At 31.9% G+C, this 24644-nt stretch overlaps 1 long non-coding RNA gene across 1 annotated transcript; it reads right to left on the bottom strand.

Moving 5' to 3' along the window:
- Positions 1–1246: 1246 nt before the first annotated feature.
- LOC146993014 (uncharacterized) lies at positions 1247–11977 on the bottom strand. Its single transcript, XR_015039136.1, has 3 exons — positions 11865–11977; positions 6561–6678; positions 1247–1374 (listed from the first exon to the last, which is right to left on the bottom strand). It is a non-coding gene; the product is annotated as an uncharacterized LOC146993014 (long non-coding RNA).
- Between the last annotated feature and the right edge of the window lie 12667 nt (positions 11978–24644).

Raw genomic sequence — 24644 nt, forward strand, 5'->3', positions numbered from 1 at the left:
AATCTCAAAAGCAAAGGATGCTGAAGAATTTTACATATGGAAGACAGAGAAGTCAAACAATGAATCAGAAAATTACAAAAAAAGAATTGGGTGCTTATAAAACCCCTTGATAATAAAAGCGCTCATTACGAAGTAGAGCTTTTAACTGAAGATAAGATGAAGGAATTGTTAAATAACACAAAAGCAACGTCTGATCTTCTAGCAGACAATGACCCAATTAAAGAAAAAACAGGATACTTTAAAAGAGCTACTAGGAAACATGTGCTCTTTACAGCGACGCGGTTACAGTTGCATCAGTCATTCGTATAAGCAAAAGACATCAGCTTTTTCAAAAAATAATTCTGTCACGCATTTGCAAATAAATGGAAAGAAGTCCAAAAGAAACTTTCAGAGTGCTTTTCAAAACAAAGCTGAAAGTTAATCTGCAGAATTTTACTAATAAAATAATAAAACATCTCTGATTTTATTTCAAAATGAACTTTTACTTATGGAATCAATTTTAAATAGATCTTCGCAAATTGGTTCATAAAACTTCACAATATGCCAAAATAGTTCAGATTAACTAAAAAATATAATAATGTATGCTTAAAACAACTACGAAAAAGCACATTTTGAGCAGCCTTAACAGAAGACAATTTGGCTCCACTAATTTTCTTTACGAGTACTCATTAAATTTTTATTTACATTTTTTTCTTCAACATTTAACTTTGAATGGTTTTAAGAGAAACCGCACTTGATAGAGAGACTCTAAATTCAGAAAAAAAGTGAAACAAAATTGGTTTATACACAGGCAGTGCAATTACACTGACCTGTTGGGAAGAGAAGACCCCGTTGGACAGGGAAAATATTAGGCCACACAGAGAGGAAAAGGTTTAGCCTCCTCCTGGTAATGCGAAAGTAGGCCACTTGTGAAAAAATTACACTACAGCAGTAATTTTGAAACCACTACAAAGCAACAGAACCCTAACAAATCTCAGGCTTCTGATAATTATAGTGTGATTAACAGTTCGACCTCACTTCGAATATTACAATACAATATAAAGAAAGCACCAATTCAAACACTTCAATACGGAATTCAAAACCTAAGAAATTAATGCATAAATGCTACCCTGAACATCAAAACATAATGTGAAGCGTTCATGTAAAATAAACAACTAGTAAAACTCCAATATAAAGCAACATGTGAAAAAGGATGCACAAATTATAACATTCAAGCATTTCTAGTGGAAATAAAGTTGATATAAAACAAGAATTACCAGCCACAGATGTATTTTTCCTCTGCACTATTTCTCTGTTCTTTTCATCTTCGTTCTTTTTCTTTCACGATATCATGTTCTGCAATCCAAGAGGGCACAAAATTGATGACAAATTACACTAGAAGAGGCCAAGGGGGGAAAAAAAGGAATCATTAGATTTTAACTACTTTGATATTAAAGAATAATTATACACAAAGAGAAATATCTAATATTGTTTCTTAATATATAATACAGTAAGACCCCGCTTAACGTGGGGGATACGTTCCATCGAAGTAGAGCGTAATGCGAAACAGCGCTAAGAGAGGCTATCTTAACATGTAAATAATGGGGTTAGGGGAAGACGGATAAAAAATGGTTAGGCATTAAATTTAATAATGTTTGTTTAATAAACATAAAATCAAACATTTATTTCTTACAAAAATAAAAACAATATAAACGCATATACTTTTAAAAACAAATACAATTCTCAGTCAGATCATTCAGTCGATTCTGGGTTTCCAATTTTCTGCCTTTTTGTCAAGAAGGCATTATGATAGATTGGCTTAATGGCATATTGCGTTCAATTTCGTCGTCAATCCATATAGACAGTCGTTTTTCCATTTCCTCTATAATGTTATTTCTAGAACGGGTGATTCTAGTTGCAGAGCTTGACGTAGTTGCAGTTGCCGATGACAGTATTTTTTCTTTATTCTTAAGGATTGTCCTTATTGTTGAAGTTGCCAAAATCAATGCAGCACTAATTTGAGATTGACGTTCACCAGAATCTAATCTTCTAATCACTTGCATTTGAGTTTCCAGTGAAATGCTTTTTCTGGTTGCTTTCTTTTCTTGTTTTTTATTATCACCCATGATAAAAACTAAAGATCATAATATTTGTCACTGTATTAATCGTTATAGTATTATACAAATTTAAACTTACAATAATGTCAACAAATATTTCAAATGATAAAAATGCGCCCACAAAGCAAGAAACACAACTACACTGTTTCGGATATGTTATTTGGAAACCTAGCGCTGCGCACAATTTCGGAGAATCCCCGGGTTGAAATAAAAGAGCGCTAAACCGAAACAGCTCTAAACGAAACAGCGTTAAGCGGGGTCTTACTGTACTTCAAAAGTACCTTCTTTGTTTTAAATTCCAGCAATGTGCTACACTGTAACTAAAATCATGACTGCAGTCGATAGAAAAGCAAATGATTTCCCTAATATGACAGAAGTACAGTAAGCAAAAGGGGTTTTTAATGTATGGGTACAACATGAACAACGAAGGGAAAAGAATTTAGACAGTTATTACGGATAATGATCTTCGAGAAGAGTAAATAATTTCAGCGCTGGTAGAAGGATGGCACCAAAAGATAATAAGCAGGTAATTTTAAATGACAAATAAACAAAATAAGCTTTACTGTTAGCTTTGAAGCAGGTGTTATATATTAAACTATCTTAATTCCCACACAGAATTAGTGACATAACAGATCAAAAAAGAGTAAGAATCAAACTCGCAATATATTAACATTAAAAGAGCTATACATACACACTTTTATAGATTTTTTTTTTTTTTAGAAAGGGCTCAAAAACAACATTCTAAAAACAGATTTCGAAGAACATATTGGAAACAAATGTCATAAACCATAAAAGAAATATTTCATCAGAATTTTAACGTACGAACCGTTTCTAATTTTAAGTTCTGGACTTAGGTAACCTCATCTATGAGAGAGGAACACTTAGTCCAATGTACAAGGAATTATGCTGAAATATTACCACGCCACTTTAATGAAATTATAGCAATATTTCACACAGGGAAAGAACACATTGTCTAGCTGCCCGGGTTCGAGCCCAGCTTTAATACAGCAAGCCAAAACACATCAAATACCATTAATTCAAACAACATTTTGAAGAGTCGCAAAAAATTTAAATGCAATTTCGTGGAAGAGCTATTGCAATTACCTACATACTAAAATTTTGACCAAAAATTCAAGAAAACTAAGATAATCTTTTTTTCTTTCGAACGAATGAAAGTCATATACTAATGTAGGGATGCTCAACTTATTGTACTATAAAACCTAAACATAGGAATGAAATTTTGTCAGCTATGTGAGATGTCCAATACCGAGAAATTCCGTAAATTGTAGAATAGAACCTACGCCTGTAAACACACGAAAGGTAAAACATAATTCCAATACTTTACTTTTAGCCTTGAAGCAGGTGTTCTAAATTAAACTGTCTTAATTCACATACAGAATTGGTAATATAATAGCTCAAAATATTGTAAGAACCAAACACGCATTATATAAACATTAAAAAAAAATCTACATACATTTATTAGTGTTACGAGGGTTTATTCTGAAATATTATAATGTCACTTTCAGTGAAATGATAGAAATTTTCACTCAGGGAAGGGACATTCTGTCTGGCTGCCTGGGTTCCATCCCACCTTCTGTTGCAAAAGTTTCATAGAAGAATTTTAAAAGTACAGAAACAAAACTTATGAAGAAATTATTGCAGATAATTGGTCATTAGTCATTCTTACAGACATAATAACCAAAATCTTAAACTTGAGGGGGGAGAGAACTAAAGTCTTTGAATTCAAGGGTATTTTAAATCAAAATTAATTTTGTGAAAATATTACATAAATATAAGGGATATACATTTTTACCATAATGTAATGTACGTTTTACCACTTTGAAAATCTGGAGAACTAAAGCGTGAAATATAAGAAAACTGAAACAAACATTTGGAAAATCTCATTGAGCTTAAATTAGTTTCTAAATTAGATGTTTTGAGTGTACTTAAAAATTAGGCCAACTACTTCATTCACTTCAAACCCATTACATAATACTAGTATTTAAGAAAAATAGTAAAAGATTCCAAATAAGTTAAATAACAATTCTACAGATCTAGAATTGGAAATAACTGATTTTCATCCTAAATAAGATCAAGAATATCACAAAAAGCCATTTGAATTGTCCTAGATCAGAAAAATCATGAACTGTTAAACTTTTAAAAAGATAAATTCCTGCTTTCGATCTACTTATAAATGTGAAGGAGGATTTTCAACAACGAACTTGTTAAAATCAATGTTCAGATACAGGATAACAAACAAACATCCGGACTGCATGGATTTAGCCATAACATGGTATGTACCAGAGGGAAAAAACACTCTCAGAAGAAATGCAGTGTATAATTTCACATTAAAATATAATTTCCCTATATTTAATTTTCATCTTGCTGAATTTTTTGTAAATAATACAAAGAGTATACCATCTCTTTAACATATTATACCACACATTTTTATACTTTGTGTAATGCACTTATATGCACTTGTAACTGAAATATTAAAAGTGCAATATATAATTGCAGCTAATCAAAATTTTATAAACTTAAAATTGGTTCCCATTAAGTTAAAGTTGCAAATAACTGCACCAAAGGAAGGAATGCAATTTTATTTCTTTGTCTGTATTTGGTTTCGTTTTCACACAGAAAGAGTTAAAAATAGGTTATCTAGGTAACAAAGTTTAAACAAGCATTTTCAGTAAAAATTACAGAATAACAGATTTTGTTTCCCTGGAGACGCAACACCTCGCTATTCCAGCTATCATACAGACTGCATACTTTGAGAGAGGAATCCCTTTCTTAAACAGCGAATTCATATACTTTAATCTGTTTTTACACAAGTACTGTTTATGACTAATCCATGGTCCAGGAGTAAAATACTTTATATTAACCCATCTAAACTTTTATTATTTCCGGTCATCTGTATAGACTGTTTACCTATCACAACTAAACACCTAATCTACATTCCACATACCTCATATGATTCTTCAAGTGATGTTTCGTAGTCTATCATTTTTAATACGGCAGGTACGTGCTGAGCGCAGACTTGTAAAGCGTGATTTCGCGTATAGCAGTACCTTAAAGGATTCCATTTAATTTGTCCACTGCTAGAATTTCATTCATACGTGGTTCGACATTCATCCATCAACACCGCAAAGAATTTATCTGCTACTTTAAACAATTTCCATCGACTTAAATTGAAGTACAAAAAATCTTACAAATCTCAAAAGCAAAGGATGCTGAAGAATTTTACATATGGAAGACAGAGAAGTCAAACAATGAATCAGAAAATTACAAAAAAAGAATTGGGTGCTTATAAAACCCCTTGATAATAAAAGCGCTCATTACGAAGTAGAGCTTTTAACTGAAGATAAGATGAAGGAATTGTTAAATAACACAAAAGCAACGTCTGATCTTCTAGCAGACAATGACCCAATTAAAGAAAAAACAGGATACTTTAAAAGAGCTACTAGGAAACGTGCTCTTTACAGCGACGCGGTTACAGTTGCATCAGTCATTCGTATAAGCAAAAGACATCAGCTTTTTCAAAAAATAATTCTGTCACGCATTTGCAAATAAATGGAAAGAAGTCCAAAAGAAACTTTCAGAGTGCTTTTCAAAACAAAGCTGAAAGTTAATCTGCAGAATTTTACTAATAAAATAATAAAACATCTCTGATTTTATTTCAAAATGAACTTTTACTTATGGAATCAATTTTAAATAGATCTTCGCAAATTGGTTCATAAAACTTCACAATATGCCAAAATAGTTCAGATTAACTAAAAAATATAATAATGTATGCTTAAAACAACTACGAAAAAGCACATTTTGAGCAGCCTTAACAGAAGACAATTTGGCTCCACTAATTTTCTTTACGAGTACTCATTAAATTTTTATTTACATTTTTTTCTTCAACATTTAACTTTGAATGGTTTTAAGAGAAACCGCACTTGATAGAGAGACTCTAAATTCAGAAAAAAAGTGAAACAAAATTGGTTTATACACAGGCAGTGCAATTACACTGACCTGTTGGGAAGAGAAGACCCCGTTGGACAGGGAAAATATTAGGCCACACAGAGAGGAAAAGGTTTAGCCTCCTCCTGGTAATGCGAAAGTAGGCCACTTGTGAAAAAATTACACTACAGCAGTAATTTTGAAACCACTACAAAGCAACAGAACCCTAACAAATCTCAGGCTTCTGATAATTATAGTGTGATTAACAGTTCGACCTCACTTTGAATATTACAATACAATATAAAGAAAGCACCAATTCAAACACTTCAATACGGAATTCAAAACCTAAGAAATTAATGCATAAATGCTACCCTGAACATTAAAACATAATGTGAAGCGTTCATGTAAAATAAACAACTAGTAAAACTCCAATATAAAGCAACATGTGAAAAAGGATGCACAAATTATAACATTCAAGCATTTCTAGTGGAAATAAAGTTGATATAAAACAAGAATTACCAGCCACAGATGTATTTTTCCTCTGCACTATTTCTCTGTTCGTTTCATCTTCGTTCTTTTTCTTTCACGATATCATGTTCTGCAATCCAAGAGGGCACAAAAATGATGACAAATTACACTAGAAGAGGCCAAGGGGGGAAAAAAAGGAATCATTAGATTTTAACTACTTTGATATTAAAGAATAATTATACACAAAGAGAAATATCTAATATTGTTTCTTAATATATAATACAGTAAGACCCCGCTTAACGTGGGGGATACGTTCCATCGAAGTAGAGCGTAATGCGAAACAGCGCTAAGAGAGGCTATCTTAACATGTAAATAATGGGGTTAGGGGAAGACGGATAAAAAATGGTTAGGCATTAAATTTAATAATGTTTGTTTAATAAACATAAAATCAAACATTTATTTCTTACAAAAATAAAAACAATATAAACGCATATACTTTTAAAAACAAATACAATTCTCAGTCAGATCATTCAGTCGATTCTGGGTTTCCAATTTTCTGCCTTTTTGTCAAGAAGGCATTATGATAGATTGGCTTAATGGCATATTGCGTTCAATTTCGTCGTCAATCCATATAGACAGTCGTTTTTCCATTTCCTCTATAATGTTATTTCTAGAACGGGTGATTCTAGTTGCAGAGCTTGACGTAGTTGCAGTTGCCGATGACAGTATTTTTTCTTTATTCTTAAGGATTGTCCTTATTGTTGAAGTTGCCAAAATCAATGCAGCACTAATTTGAGATTGACGTTCACCAGAATCTAATCTTCTAATCACTTGCATTTGAGTTTCCAGTGAAATGCTTTTTCTGGTTGCTTTCTTTTCTTGTTTTTTATTATCACCCATGATAAAAACTAAAGATCATAATATTTGTCACTGTATTAATCGTTATAGTATTATACAAATTTAAACTTACAATAATGTCAACAAATATTTCAAATGATAAAAATGCGCCCACAAAGCAAGAAACACAACTACACTGTTTCGGATATGTTATTTGGAAACCTAGCGCTGCGCACAATTTCGGAGAATCCCCGGGTTGAAATAAAAGAGCGCTAAACCGAAACAGCTCTAAACGAAACAGCGTTAAGCGGGGTCTTACTGTACTTCAAAAGTACCTTCTTTGTTTTAAATTCCAGCAATGTGCTACACTGTAACTAAAATCATGACTGCAGTCGATAGAAAAGCAAATGATTTCCCTAATATGACAGAAGTACAGTAAGCAAAAGGGGTTTTTAATGTATGGGTACAACATGAACAACGAAGGGAAAAGAATTTAGACAGTTATTACGGATAATGATCTTCGAGAAGAGTAAATAATTTCAGCGCTGGTAGAAGGATGGCACCAAAAGATAATAAGCAGGTAATTTTAAATGACAAATAAACAAAATAAGCTTTACTGTTAGCTTTGAAGCAGGTGTTATATATTAAACTATCTTAATTCCCACACAGAATTAGTGACATAACAGATCAAAAAAGAGTAAGAATCAAACTCGCAATATATTAACATTAAAAGAGCTATACATACACACTTTTATAGATTTTTTTTTTTTTTAGAAAGGGCTCAAAAACAACATTCTAAAAACAGATTTCGAAGAACATATTGGAAACAAATGTCATAAACCATAAAAGAAATATTTCATCAGAATTTTAACGTACGAACCGTTTCTAATTTTAAGTTCTGGACTTAGGTAACCTCATCTATGAGAGAGGAACACTTAGTCCAATGTACAAGGAATTATGCTGAAATATTACCACGCCACTTTAATGAAATTATAGCAATATTTCACACAGGGAAAGAACACATTGTCTAGCTGCCCGGGTTCGAGCCCAGCTTTAATACAGCAAGCCAAAACACATCAAATACCATTAATTCAAACAACATTTTGAAGAGTCGCAAAAAATTTAAATGCAATTTCGTGGAAGAGCTATTGCAATTACCTACATACTAAAATTTTGACCAAAAATTCAAGAAAACTAAGATAATCTTTTTTTCTTTCGAACGAATGAAAGTCATATACTAATGTAGGGATGCTCAACTTATTGTACTATAAAACCTAAACATAGGAATGAAATTTTGTCAGCTATGTGAGATGTCCAATACCGAGAAATTCCGTAAATTGTAGAATAGAACCTACGCCTGTAAACACACGAAAGGTAAAACATAATTCCAATACTTTACTTTTAGCCTTGAAGCAGGTGTTCTAAATTAAACTGTCTTAATTCACATACAGAATTGGTAATATAATAGCTCAAAATATTGTAAGAACCAAACACGCATTATATAAACATTAAAAAAAAATCTACATACATTTATTAGTGTTACGAGGGTTTATTCTGAAATATTATAATGTCACTTTCAGTGAAATGATAGAAATTTTCACTCAGGGAAGGGACATTCTGTCTGGCTGCCTGGGTTCCATCCCACCTTCTGTTGCAAAAGTTTCATAGAAGAATTTTAAAAGTACAGAAACAAAACTTATGAAGAAATTATTGCAGATAATTGGTCATTAGTCATTCTTACAGACATAATAACCAAAATCTTAAACTTGAGGGGGGAGAGAACTAAAGTCTTTGAATTCAAGGGTATTTTAAATCAAAATTAATTTTGTGAAAATATTACATAAATATAAGGGATATACATTTTTACCATAATGTAATGTACGTTTTACCACTTTGAAAATCTGGAGAACTAAAGCGTGAAATATAAGAAAACTGAAACAAACATTTGGAAAATCTCATTGAGCTTAAATTAGTTTCTAAATTAGATGTTTTGAGTGTACTTAAAAATTAGGCCAACTACTTCATTCACTTCAAACCCATTACATAATACTAGTATTTAAGAAAAATAGTAAAAGATTCCAAATAAGTTAAATAACAATTCTACAGATCTAGAATTGGAAATAACTGATTTTCATCCTAAATAAGATCAAGAATATCACAAAAAGCCATTTGAATTGTCCTAGATCAGAAAAATCATGAACTGTTAAACTTTTAAAAAGATAAATTCCTGCTTTCGATCTACTTATAAATGTGAAGGAGGATTTTCAACAACGAACTTGTTAAAATCAATGTTCAGATACAGGATAACAAACAAACATCCGGACTGCATGGATTTAGCCATAACATGGTATGTACCAGAGGGAAAAAACACTCTCAGAAGAAATGCAGTGTATAATTTCACATTAAAATATAATTTCCCTATATTTAATTTTCATCTTGCTGAATTTTTTGTAAATAATACAAAGAGTATACCATCTCTTTAACATATTATACCACACATTTTTATACTTTGTGTAATGCACTTATATGCACTTGTAACTGAAATATTAAAAGTGCAATATATAATTGCAGCTAATCAAAATTTTATAAACTTAAAATTGGTTCCCATTAAGTTAAAGTTGCAAATAACTGCACCAAAGGAAGGAATGCAATTTTATTTCTTTGTCTGTATTTGGTTTCGTTTTCACACAGAAAGAGTTAAAAATAGGTTATCTAGGTAACAAAGTTTAAACAAGCATTTTCAGTAAAAATTACAGAATAACAGATTTTGTTTCCCTGGAGACGCAACACCTCGCTATTCCAGCTATCATACAGACTGCATACTTTGAGAGAGGAATCCCTTTCTTAAACAGCGAATTCATATACTTTAATCTGTTTTTACACAAGTACTGTTTATGACTAATCCATGGTCCAGGAGTAAAATACTTTATATTAACCCATCTAAACTTTTATTATTTCCGGTCATCTGTATAGACTGTTTACCTATCACAACTAAACACCTAATCTACATTCCACATACCTCATATGATTCTTCAAGTGATGTTTCGTAGTCTATCATTTTTAATACGGCAGGTACGTGCTGAGCGCAGACTTGTAAAGCGTGATTTCGCGTATAGCAGTACCTTAAAGGATTCCATTTAATTTGTCCACTGCTAGAATTTCATTCATACGTGGTTCGACATTCATCCATCAACACCGCAAAGAATTTATCTGCTACTTTAAACAATTTCCATCGACTTAAATTGAAGTACAAAAAATCTTACAAATCTCAAAAGCAAAGGATGCTGAAGAATTTTACATATGGAAGACAGAGAAGTCAAACAATGAATCAGAAAATTACAAAAAAAGAATTGGGTGCTTATAAAACCCCTTGATAATAAAAGCGCTCATTACGAAGTAGAGCTTTTAACTGAAGATAAGATGAAGGAATTGTTAAATAACACAAAAGCAACGTCTGATCTTCTAGCAGACAATGACCCAATTAAAGAAAAAACAGGATACTTTAAAAGAGCTACTAGGAAACGTGCTCTTTACAGCGACGCGGTTACAGTTGCATCAGTCATTCGTATAAGCAAAAGACATCAGCTTTTTCAAAAAATAATTCTGTCACGCATTTGCAAATAAATGGAAAGAAGTCCAAAAGAAACTTTCAGAGTGCTTTTCAAAACAAAGCTGAAAGTTAATCTGCAGAATTTTACTAATAAAATAATAAAACATCTCTGATTTTATTTCAAAATGAACTTTTACTTATGGAATCAATTTTAAATAGATCTTCGCAAATTGGTTCATAAAACTTCACAATATGCCAAAATAGTTCAGATTAACTAAAAAATATAATAATGTATGCTTAAAACAACTACGAAAAAGCACATTTTGAGCAGCCTTAACAGAAGACAATTTGGCTCCACTAATTTTCTTTACGAGTACTCATTAAATTTTTATTTACATTTTTTTCTTCAACATTTAACTTTGAATGGTTTTAAGAGAAACCGCACTTGATAGAGAGACTCTAAATTCAGAAAAAAAGTGAAACAAAATTGGTTTATACACAGGCAGTGCAATTACACTGACCTGTTGGGAAGAGAAGACCCCGTTGGACAGGGAAAATATTAGGCCACACAGAGAGGAAAAGGTTTAGCCTCCTCCTGGTAATGCGAAAGTAGGCCACTTGTGAAAAAATTACACTACAGCAGTAATTTTGAAACCACTACAAAGCAACAGAACCCTAACAAATCTCAGGCTTCTGATAATTATAGTGTGATTAACAGTTCGACCTCACTTTGAATATTACAATACAATATAAAGAAAGCACCAATTCAAACACTTCAATACGGAATTCAAAACCTAAGAAATTAATGCATAAATGCTACCCTGAACATTAAAACATAATGTGAAGCGTTCATGTAAAATAAACAACTAGTAAAACTCCAATATAAAGCAACATGTGAAAAAGGATGCACAAATTATAACATTCAAGCATTTCTAGTGGAAATAAAGTTGATATAAAACAAGAATTACCAGCCACAGATGTATTTTTCCTCTGCACTATTTCTCTGTTCGTTTCATCTTCGTTCTTTTTCTTTCACGATATCATGTTCTGCAATCCAAGAGGGCACAAAAATGATGACAAATTACACTAGAAGAGGCCAAGGGGGGAAAAAAAGGAATCATTAGATTTTAACTACTTTGATATTAAAGAATAATTATACACAAAGAGAAATATCTAATATTGTTTCTTAATATATAATACAGTAAGACCCCGCTTAACGTGGGGGATACGTTCCATCGAAGTAGAGCGTAATGCGAAACAGCGCTAAGAGAGGCTATCTTAACATGTAAATAATGGGGTTAGGGGAAGACGGATAAAAAATGGTTAGGCATTAAATTTAATAATGTTTGTTTAATAAACATAAAATCAAACATTTATTTCTTACAAAAATAAAAACAATATAAACGCATATACTTTTAAAAACAAATACAATTCTCAGTCAGATCATTCAGTCGATTCTGGGTTTCCAATTTTCTGCCTTTTTGTCAAGAAGGCATTATGATAGATTGGCTTAATGGCATATTGCGTTCAATTTCGTCGTCAATCCATATAGACAGTCGTTTTTCCATTTCCTCTATAATGTTATTTCTAGAACGGGTGATTCTAGTTGCAGAGCTTGACGTAGTTGCAGTTGCCGATGACAGTATTTTTTCTTTATTCTTAAGGATTGTCCTTATTGTTGAAGTTGCCAAAATCAATGCAGCACTAATTTGAGATTGACGTTCACCAGAATCTAATCTTCTAATCACTTGCATTTGAGTTTCCAGTGAAATGCTTTTTCTGGTTGCTTTCTTTTCTTGTTTTTTATTATCACCCATGATAAAAACTAAAGATCATAATATTTGTCACTGTATTAATCGTTATAGTATTATACAAATTTAAACTTACAATAATGTCAACAAATATTTCAAATGATAAAAATGCGCCCACAAAGCAAGAAACACAACTACACTGTTTCGGATATGTTATTTGGAAACCTAGCGCTGCGCACAATTTCGGAGAATCCCCGGGTTGAAATAAAAGAGCGCTAAACCGAAACAGCTCTAAACGAAACAGCGTTAAGCGGGGTCTTACTGTACTTCAAAAGTACCTTCTTTGTTTTAAATTCCAGCAATGTGCTACACTGTAACTAAAATCATGACTGCAGTCGATAGAAAAGCAAATGATTTCCCTAATATGACAGAAGTACAGTAAGCAAAAGGGGTTTTTAATGTATGGGTACAACATGAACAACGAAGGGAAAAGAATTTAGACAGTTATTACGGATAATGATCTTCGAGAAGAGTAAATAATTTCAGCGCTGGTAGAAGGATGGCACCAAAAGATAATAAGCAGGTAATTTTAAATGACAAATAAACAAAATAAGCTTTACTGTTAGCTTTGAAGCAGGTGTTATATATTAAACTATCTTAATTCCCACACAGAATTAGTGACATAACAGATCAAAAAAGAGTAAGAATCAAACTCGCAATATATTAACATTAAAAGAGCTATACATATACACTTTTATAGATTTTTTTTTTTTTTAGAAAGGGCTCAAAAACAACATTCTAAAAACAGATTTCGAAGAACATATTGGAAACAAATGTCATAAACCATAAAAGAAATATTTCATCAGAATTTTAACGTACGAACCGTTTCTAATTTTAAGTTCTGGACTTAGGTAACCTCATCTATGAGAGAGGAACACTTAGTCCAATGTACAAGGAATTATGCTGAAATATTACCACGCCACTTTAATGAAATTATAGCAATATTTCACACAGGGAAAGAACACATTGTCTAGCTGCCCGGGTTCGAGCCCAGCTTTAATACAGCAAGCCAAAACACATCAAATACCATTAATTCAAACAACATTTTGAAGAGTCGCAAAAAATTTAAATGCAATTTCGTGGAAGAGCTATTGCAATTACCTACATACTAAAATTTTGACCAAAAATTCAAGAAAACTAAGATACTCTTTTTTTCTTTCGAACGAATGAAAGTCATATACTAATGTAGGGATGCTCAACTTATTGTACTATAAAACCTAAACATAGGAATGAAATTTTGTCAGCTATGTGAGATGTCCAATACCGAGAAATTCCGTAAATTGTAGAATAGAACCTACGCCTGTAAACACACGAAAGGTAAAACATAATTCCAATACTTTACTTTTAGCCTTGAAGCAGGTGTTCTAAATTAAACTGTCTTAATTCACATACAGAATTGGTAATATAATAGCTCAAAATATTGTAAGAACCAAACACGCATTATATAAACATTAAAAAAAAATCTACATACATTTATTAGTGTTACGAGGGTTTATTCTGAAATATTATAATGTCACTTTCAGTGAAATGATAGAAATTTTCACTCAGGGAAGGGACATTCTGTCTGGCTGCCTGGGTTCCATCCCACGTTCTGTTACAAAAGTTTCATAGAAGAATTTTAAAAATACAGAAACAAAACTTATGAAGAAATTATTGCAGATAATTGGTTCTATGATTTAGTCATTCTTACAGACATAATAACCAAAATCTTTGAATTCAAGGGTATTTTAAATCAAAATTAATTTTGTGAAAATATTACATAAATATAAGGGATATACATTTTTACCATAATGTAATGTACGTTTTACCACTTTGAAAATCTGGAGAACTAAAGCGTGAAATATAAGAAAACTGAAACAAACATTTGGAAAATCTCATTGAGCTTAAATTAGTTTCTAAATTAGATGTTTTGAGTGTACTTAAAAATTAGGCCAACTACTTCATTCACTTCAAACCCATTACATAATACTAGTATTTAAGAAAAATAGTAAAAGATTCCAAATAAGTTAAATAACAATTCTACAGATCTAGAATTGGAAATAACTGATTTTCATCCTAAATAAGATCAAGAATATCACAAAAAGCCATTTGAATTGTCCTAGATCAGAAAAATCATGAACTGTTAAACTTTTAAAAAGATAAATTCCTGCTTTCGATCTACTTATAAATGTGAAGGAGGATTTTCAACAACGAACTTGTTAAAATCAATGTTCAGATACAGGATAACAAACAAACATCCGGACTGCATGGATTTAGCCATAACATGGTATGTACCAGAGGGAAAAAACACTCTCAGAAGAAATGCAGTGTATAATTTCACATTAAAATATAATTTCCCTATATTTAATTTTCATCTTGCTGAATTTTTTGTAAATAATACAAAGAGTATACCATCTCTTTAACATATTATACCACACATTTTTATACTTTGTGTAATGCACTTATATGCACTTGTAACTGAAATATTAAAAGTGCAATATATAATTGCAGCTAATCAAAATTTTATAAACTTAAAATTGGTTCCCATTAAGTTAAAGTTGCACATAACTGCACCAAAGGAAGGAATGCAATTTTATTTCTTTGTCTGTATTTGGTTTCGTTTTCACACAGAAAGAGTTAAAAAAAGGTTATCTAGGTAACAAAGTTTAAACAAGCATTTTCAGTAAAAATTACAGAATAACAGATTTTGTTTCCCTGGAGACGCAACACCTCGCTATTCCAGCTATCATACAGACTGCATACTTTGAGAGAGGAATCCCTTTCTTAAACAGCGAATTCATATACTTTAATCTGTTTTTACACAAGTACTGTTTATGACTAATCCATGGTCCAGGAGTAAAATACTTTATATTAACCCATCTAAACTTTTATTATTTCCGGTCATCTGTATAGACTGTTTACCTATCACAACTAAACACCTAATCTACATTCCACATACCTCATATGATTCTTCAAGTGATGTTTCGTAGTCTATCATTTTTAATACGGCAGGTACGTGCTGAGCGCAGACTTGTAAAGCGTGATTTCGCGTATAGCAGTACCTTAAAGGATTCCATTTAATTTGTCCACTGCTAGAATTTCATTCATACGTGGTTCGACATTCATCCATCAACACCGCAAAGAATTTATCTGCTACTTTAAACAATTTCCATCGACTTAAATTGAAGTCCAAAAAATCTTACAAATCTCAAAAGCAAAGGATGCTGAAGAATTTTACATATGGAAGACAGAGAAGTCAAACAATGAATCAGAAAATTACAAAAAAAGAATTGGGTGCTTATAAAACCCCTTGATAATAAAAGCGCTCATTACGAAGTAGAGCTTTTAACTGAAGATAAGATGAAGGAATTGTTAAATAACACAAAAGCAACGTCTGATCTTCTAGCAGACAATGACCCAATTAAAGAAAAAACAGGATACTTTAAAAGAGCTACTAGGAAACGTGCTCTTTACAGCGACGCGGTTACAGTTGCATCAGTCATTCGTATAAGCAAAAGACATCAGCTTTTTCAAAAAATAATTCTGTCACGCATTTGCAAATAAATGGAAAGAAGTCCAAAAGAAACTTTCAGAGTGCTTTTCAAAACAAAGCTGAAAGTTAATCTGCAGAATTTTACTAATAAAATAATAAAACATCTCTGATTTTATTTCAAAATGAACTTTTACTTATGGAATCAATTTTAAATAGATCTTCGCAAATTGGTTCATAAAACTTCACAATATGCCAAAATAGTTCAGATTAACTAAAAAATATAATAATGTATGCTTAAAACAACTACGAAAAAGCACATTTTGAGCAGCCTTAACAGAAGACAATTTGGCTCCACTAATTTTCTTTACGAGTACTCATTAAATTTTTATTTACATTTTTTTCTTCAACATTTAACTTTGAATGGTTTTAAGAGAAACCGCACTTGATAGAGAGACTCTAAATTCAGAAAAAAAGTGAAACAAAATTGGTTTATACACAGGCAGTGCAATTACACTGACCTGTTGGGAAGAGAAGACCCCGTTGGACAGGGAAAATATTAGGCCACACAGAGAGGAAAAGGTTTAGCCTCCTCCTGGTAATGCGAAAGTAGGCCACTTGTGAAAAAATTACACTACAGCAGTAATTTTGAAACCACTACAAAGCAACAGAACCCTAACAAATCTCAGGCTTCTGATAATTATAGTGTGATTAACAGTTCGACCTCACTTTGAATATTACAATACAATATAAAGAAAGCACCAATTCAAACACTTCAATACGGAATTCAAAACCTAAGAAATTAATGCATAAATGCTACCCTGAACATTAAAACATAATGTGAAGCGTTCATGTAAAATAAACAACTAGTAAAACTCCAATATAAAGCAACATGTGAAAAAGGATGCACAAATTATAACATTCAAGCATTTCTAGTGGAAATAAAGTTGATATAAAACAAGAATTACCAGCCACAGATGTATTTTTCCTCTGCACTATTTCTCTGTTCGTTTCATCTTCGTTCTTTTTCTTTCACGATATCATGTTCTGCAATCCAAGAGGGCACAAAAATGATGACAAATTACACTAGAAGAGGCCAAGGGGGGAAAAAAAGGAATCATTAGATTTTAACTACTTTGATATTAAAGAATAATTATACACAAAGAGAAATATCTAATATTGTTTCTTAATATATAATACAGTAAGACCCCGCTTAACGTGGGGGATACGTTCCATCGAAGTAGAGCGTAATGCGAAACAGCGCTAAGAGAGGCTATCTTAACATGTAAATAATGGGGTTAGGGGAAGACGGATAAAAAATGGTTAGGCATTAAATTTAATAATGTTTGTTTAATAAACATAAAATCAAACATTTATTTCTTACAAAAATAAAAACAATATAAACGCATATACTTTTAAAAACAAATACAATTCTCAGTCAGATCATTCAGTCGATTCTGGGTTTCCAATTTTCTGCCTTTTTGTCAAGAAGGCATTATGATAGATTGGCTTAATGGCATATTGCGTTCAATTTCGTCGTCAATCCATATAGACAGTCGTTTTTCCATTTCCTCTATAATGTTATTTCTAGAACGGGTGATTCTAGTTGCAGAGCTTGACGTAGTTGCAGTTGCCGATGACAGTATTTTTTCTTTATTCTTAAGGATTGTCCTTATTGTTGAAGTTGCCAAAATCAATGCAGCACTAATTTGAGATTGACGTTCACCAGAATCTAATCTTCTAATCACTTGCATTTGAGTTTCCAGTGAAATGCTTTTTCTGGTTGCTTTCTTTTCTTGTTTTTTATTATCACCCATGATAAAAACTAAAGATCATAATATTTGTCACTGTATTAATCGTTATAGTATTATACAAATTTAAACTTACAATAATGTCAACAAATATTTCAAATGATAAAAATGCGCCCACAAAGCAAGAAACACAACTACACTGTTTCGGATATGTTATTTGGAAACCTAGCGCTGCGCACAATTTCGGAGAATCCCCGGGTTGAAATAAAAGAGCGCTAAACCGAAACAGCTCTAAACGAAACAGCGTTAAGCGGGGTCTTACTGTACTTCAAAAGTACCTTCTTTGTTTTAAATTCCAGCAATGTGCTACACTGTAACTAAAATCATGACTGCAGTCGATAGAAAAGCAAATGATTTCCCTAATATGACAGAAGTACAGTAAGCAAAAGGGGTTTTTAATGTATGGGTACAACATGAACAACGAAGGGAAAAGAATTTAGACAGTTATTACGGATAATGATCTTCGAGAAGAGTAAATAATTTCAGCGCTGGTAGAAGGATGGCACCAAAAGATAATAAGCAGGTAATTTTAAATGACAAATAAACAAAATAAGCTTTACTGTTAGCTTTGAAGCAGGTGTTATATATTAAACTATCTTAATTCCCACACAGAATTAGTGACATAACAGATCAAAAAAGAGTAAGAATCAAACTCGCAATATATTAACATTAAAAGAGCTATACATATATACTTTTATAGATTTTTTTTTTTTTAGAAAGGGCTCAAAAACAACATTCTAAAAACAGATTTCGAAGAACATATTGGAAACAAATGTCATAAACCATAAAAGAAATATTTCATCAGAATTTTAACGTACGAACCGTTTCTAATTTTAAGTTCTGGACTTAGGTAACCTCATCTATGAGAGAGGAACACTTAGTCCAATGTACAAGGAATTATGCTGAAATATTACCACGCCACTTTAATGAAATTATAGCAATATTTCACACAGGGAAAGAACACATTGTCTAGCTGCCCGGGTTCGAGCCCAGCTTTAATACAGCAAGCCAAAACACATCAAATACCATTAATTCAAACAACATTTTGAAGAGTCGCAAAAAATTTAAATGCAATTTCGTGGAAGAGCTATTGCAATTACCTACATACTAAAATTTTGACCAAAAATTCAAGAAAACTAAGATACTCTTTTTTTCTTTCGAACGAATGAAAGTCATATACTAATGTAGGGATGCTCAACTTATTGTACTATAAAACCTAAACATAGGAATGAAATTTTGTCAGCTATGTGAGATGTCCAATACCGAGAAATTCCGTAAATTGTAGAATAGAACCTACGCCTGTAAACACACGAAAGGTAAAACATAATTCCAATACTTTACTTTTAGCCTTGAAGCAGGTGTTCTAAATTAAACTGTCTTAATTCACATACAGAATTGGTAATATAATAGCTCAAAATATTGTAAGAACCAAACACGCATTATATAAACATTAAAAAAAAATCTACATACATTTATTAGTGTTACGAGGGTTTATTCTGAAATATTATAATGTCACTTTCAGTGAAATGATAGAAATTTTCACTCAGGGAAGGGACATTCTGTCTGGCTGCCTGGGTTCCATCCCACGTTCTGTTACAAAAGTTTCATAGAAGAATTTTAAAAATACAGAAACAAAACTTATGAAGAAATTATTGCAGATAATTGGTTCTATGATTTAGTCATTCTTACAGACATAATAACCAAAATCTTTGAATTCAAGGGTATTTTAAATCAAAATTAATTTTGTGAAAATATTACATAAATATAAGGGATATACATTTTTACCATAATGTAATGTACGTTTTACCACTTTGAAAATCTGGAGAACTAAAGCGTGAAATATAAGAAAACTGAAACAAACATTTGGAAAATCTCATTGAGCTTAAATTAGTTTCTAAATTAGATGTTTTGAGTGTACTTAAAAATTAGGCCAACTACTTCATTCACTTCAAACCCATTACATAATACTAGTATTTAAGAAAAATAGTAAAAGATTCCAAATAAGTTAAATAACAATTCTACAGATCTAGAATTGGAAATAACTGATTTTCATCCTAAATAAGATCAAGAATATCACAAAAAGCCATTTGAATTGTCCTAGATCAGAAAAATCATGAACTGTTAAACTTTTAAAAAGATAAATTCCTGCTTTCGATCTACTTATAAATGTGAAGGAGGATTTTCAACAACGAACTTGTTAAAATCAATGTTCAGATACAGGATAACAAACAAACATCCGGACTGCATGGATTTAGCCATAACATGGTATGTACCAGAGGGAAAAAACACTCTCAGAAGAAATGCAGTGTATAATTTCACATTAAAATATAATTTCCCTATATTTAATTTTCATCTTGCTGAATTTTTTGTAAATAATACAAAGAGTATACCATCTCTTTAACATATTATACCACACATTTTTATACTTTGTGTAATGCACTTATATGCACTTGTAACTGAAATATTAAAAGTGCAATATATAATTGCAGCTAATCAAAATTTTATAAACTTAAAATTGGTTCCCATTAAGTTAAAGTTGCACATAACTGCACCAAAGGAAGGAATGCAATTTTATTTCTTTGTCTGTATTTGGTTTCGTTTTCACACAGAAAGAGTTAAAAAAAGGTTATCTAGGTAACAAAGTTTAAACAAGCATTTTCAGTAAAAATTACAGAATAACAGATTTTGTTTCCCTGGAGACGCAACACCTCGCTATTCCAGCTATCATACAGACTGCATACTTTGAGAGAGGAATCCCTTTCTTAAACAGCGAATTCATATACTTTAATCTGTTTTTACACAAGTACTGTTTATGACTAATCCATGGTCCAGGAGTAAAATACTTTATATTAACCCATCTAAACTTTTATTATTTCCGGTCATCTGTATAGACTGTTTACCTATCACAACTAAACACCCAATCTACATTCCACATACCTCATATGATTCTTCAAGTGATGTTTCGTAGTCTATCATTTTTAATACGGCAGGTACGTGCTGAGCGCAGACTTGTAAAGCGTGATTTCGCGCATAGCAGTACCTTAAAGGATTCCATTTAATTTGTCCACTGCTAGAATTTCATTCATACGTGGTTCGACATTCATCCATCAACACCGCAAAGAATTTATCTGCTACTTTAAACAATTTCCATCGACTTAAATTGAAGTCCAAAAAATCTTACAAATCTCAAAAGCAAAGGATGCTGAAGAATTTTACATATGGAAGACAGAGAAGTCAAACAATGAATCAGAAAATTACAAAAAAAGAATTGGGTGCTTATAAAACCCCTTGATAATAAAAGCGCTCATTACGAAGTAGAGCTTTTAACTGAAGATAAGATGAAGGAATTGTTAAATAACACAAAAGCAACGTCTGATCTTCTAGCAGACAATGACCCAATTAAAGAAAAAACAGGATACTTTAAAAGAGCTACTAGGAAACATGTGCTCTTTACAGCGACGCGGTTACAGTTGCATCAGTCATTCGTATAAGCAAAAGACATCAGCTTTTTCAAAAAATAATTCTGTCACGCATTTGCAAATAAATGGAAAGAAGTCCAAAAGAAACTTTCAGAGTGCTTTTCAAAACAAAGCTGAAAGTTAATCTGCAGAATTTTACTAATAAAATAATAAAACATCTCTGATTTTATTTCAAAATGAACTTTTACTTATGGAATCAATTTTAAATAGATCTTCGCAAATTGGTTCATAAAACTTCACAATATGCCAAAATAGTTCAGATTAACTAAAAAATATAATAATGTATGCTTAAAACAACTACGAAAAAGCACATTTTGAGCAGCCTTAACAGAAGACAATTTGGCTCCACTAATTTTCTTTACGAGTACTCATTAAATTTTTATTTACATTTTTTTCTTCAACATTTAACTTTGAATGGTTTTAAGAGAAACCGCACTTGATAGAGAGACTCTAAATTCAGAAAAAAAGTGAAACAAAATTGGTTTATACACAGGCAGTGCAATTACACTGACCTGTTGGGAAGAGAAGACCCCGTTGGACAGGGAAAATATTAGGCCACACAGAGAGGAAAAGGTTTAGCCTCCTCCTGGTAATGCGAAAGTAGGCCACTTGTGAAAAAATTACACTACAGCAGTAATTTTGAAACCACTACAAAGCAACAGAACCCTAACAAATCTCAGGCTTCTGATAATTATAGTGTGATTAACAGTTCGACCTCACTTCGAATATTACAATACAATATAAAGAAAGCACCAATTCAAACACTTCAATACGGAATTCAAAACCTAAGAAATTAATGCATAAATGCTACCCTGAACATTAAAACATAATGTGAAGCGTTCATGTAAAATAAACAACTAGTAAAACTCCAATATAAAGCAACATGTGAAAAAGGATGCACAAATTATAACATTCAAGCATTTCTAGTGGAAATAAAGTTGATATAAAACAAGAATTACCAGCCACAGATGTATTTTTCCTCTGCACTATTTCTCTGTTCGTTTCATCTTCGTTCTTTTTCTTTCACGATATCATGTTCTGCAATCCAAGAGGGCACAAAAATGATGACAAATTACACTAGAAGAGGCCAAGGGGGGAAAAAAAGGAATCATTAGATTTTAACTACTTTGATATTAAAGAATAATTATACACAAAGAGAAATATCTAATATTGTTTCTTAATATATAATACAGTAAGACCCCGCTTAACGTGGGGGATACGTTCCATCGAAGTAGAGCGTAATGCGAAACAGCGCTAAGAGAGGCTATCTTAACATGTAAATAATGGGGTTAGGGGAAGACGGATAAAAAATGGTTAGGCATTAAATTTAATAATGTTTGTTTAATAAACATAAAATCAAACATTTATTTCTTACAAAAATAAAAACAATATAAACGCATATACTTTTAAAAACAAATACAATTCTCAGTCAGATCATTCAGTCGATTCTGGGTTTCCAATTTTCTGCCTTTTTGTCAAGAAGGCATTATGATAGATTGGCTTAATGGCATATTGCGTTCAATTTCGTCGTCAATCCATATAGACAGTCGTTTTTCCATTTCCTCTATAATGTTATTTCTAGAACGGGTGATTCTAGTTGCAGAGCTTGACGTAGTTGCAGTTGCCGATGACAGTATTTTTTCTTTATTCTTAAGGATTGTCCTTATTGTTGAAGTTGCCAAAATCAATGCAGCACTAATTTGAGATTGACGTTCACCAGAATCTAATCTTCTAATCACTTGCATTTGAGTTTCCAGTGAAATGCTTTTTCTGGTTGCTTTCTTTTCTTGTTTTTTATTATCACCCATGATAAAAACTAAAGATCATAATATTTGTCACTGTATTAATCGTTATAGTATTATACAAATTTAAACTTACAATAATGTCAACAAATATTTCAAATGATAAAAATGCGCCCACAAAGCAAGAAACACAACTACACTGTTTCGGATATGTTATTTGGAAACCTAGCGCTGCGCACAATTTCGGAGAATCCCCGGGTTGAAATAAAAGAGCGCTAAACCGAAACAGCTCTAAACGAAACAGCGTTAAGCGGGGTCTTACTGTACTTCAAAAGTACCTTCTTTGTTTTAAATTCCAGCAATGTGCTACACTGTAACTAAAATCATGACTGCAGTCGATAGAAAAGCAAATGATTTCCCTAATATGACAGAAGTACAGTAAGCAAAAGGGGTTTTTAATGTATGGGTACAACATGAACAACGAAGGGAAAAGAATTTAGACAGTTATTACGGATAATGATCTTCGAGAAGAGTAAATAATTTCAGCGCTGGTAGAAGGATGGCACCAAAAGATAATAAGCAGGTAATTTTAAATGACAAATAAACAAAATAAGCTTTACTGTTAGCTTTGAAGCAGGTGTTATATATTAAACTATCTTAATTCCCACACAGAATTAGTGACATAACAGATCAAAAAAGAGTAAGAATCAAACTCGCAATATATTAACATTAAAAGAGCTATACATATACACTTTTATAGATTTTTTTTTTTTTTAGAAAGGGCTCAAAAACAACATTCTAAAAACAGATTTCGAAGAACATATTGGAAACAAATGTCATAAACCATAAAAGAAATATTTCATCAGAATTTTAACGTACGAACCGTTTCTAATTTTAAGTTCTGGACTTAGGTAACCTCATCTATGAGAGAGGAACACTTAGTCCAATGTACAAGGAATTATGCTGAAATATTACCACACCACTTTAATGAAATTATAGCAATATTTCACACAGGGAAAGAACACATTGTCTAGCTGCCCGGGTTCGAGCCCAGCTTTAATACAGCAAGCCAAAACACATCAAATACCATTAATTCAAACAACATTTTGAAGAGTCGCAAAAAATTTAAATGCAATTTCGTGGAAGAGCTATTGCAATTACCTACATACTAAAATTTTGACCAAAAATTCAAGAAAACTAAGATACTCTTTTTTTCTTTCGAACGAATGAAAGTCATATACTAATGTAGGGATGCTCAACTTATTGTACTATAAAACCTAAACATAGGAATGAAATTTTGCCAGCTATGTGAGATGTCCAATACCGAGAAATTCCGTAAATTGTAGAATAGAACCTACGCCTGTAAACACACGAATGGTAAAACATAATTCCAATACTTTACTTTTAGCCTTGAAGCAGGTGTTCTAAATTAAACT

This window comes from Stegodyphus dumicola, chromosome X2, assembly GCF_044657685.1.
Source record: "Stegodyphus dumicola isolate Sdum_Otavi_A_Nest chromosome X2, ASM4465768v1".
In the NCBI taxonomy this organism is placed as follows: domain Eukaryota; kingdom Metazoa; phylum Arthropoda; class Arachnida; order Araneae; family Eresidae; genus Stegodyphus; species Stegodyphus dumicola.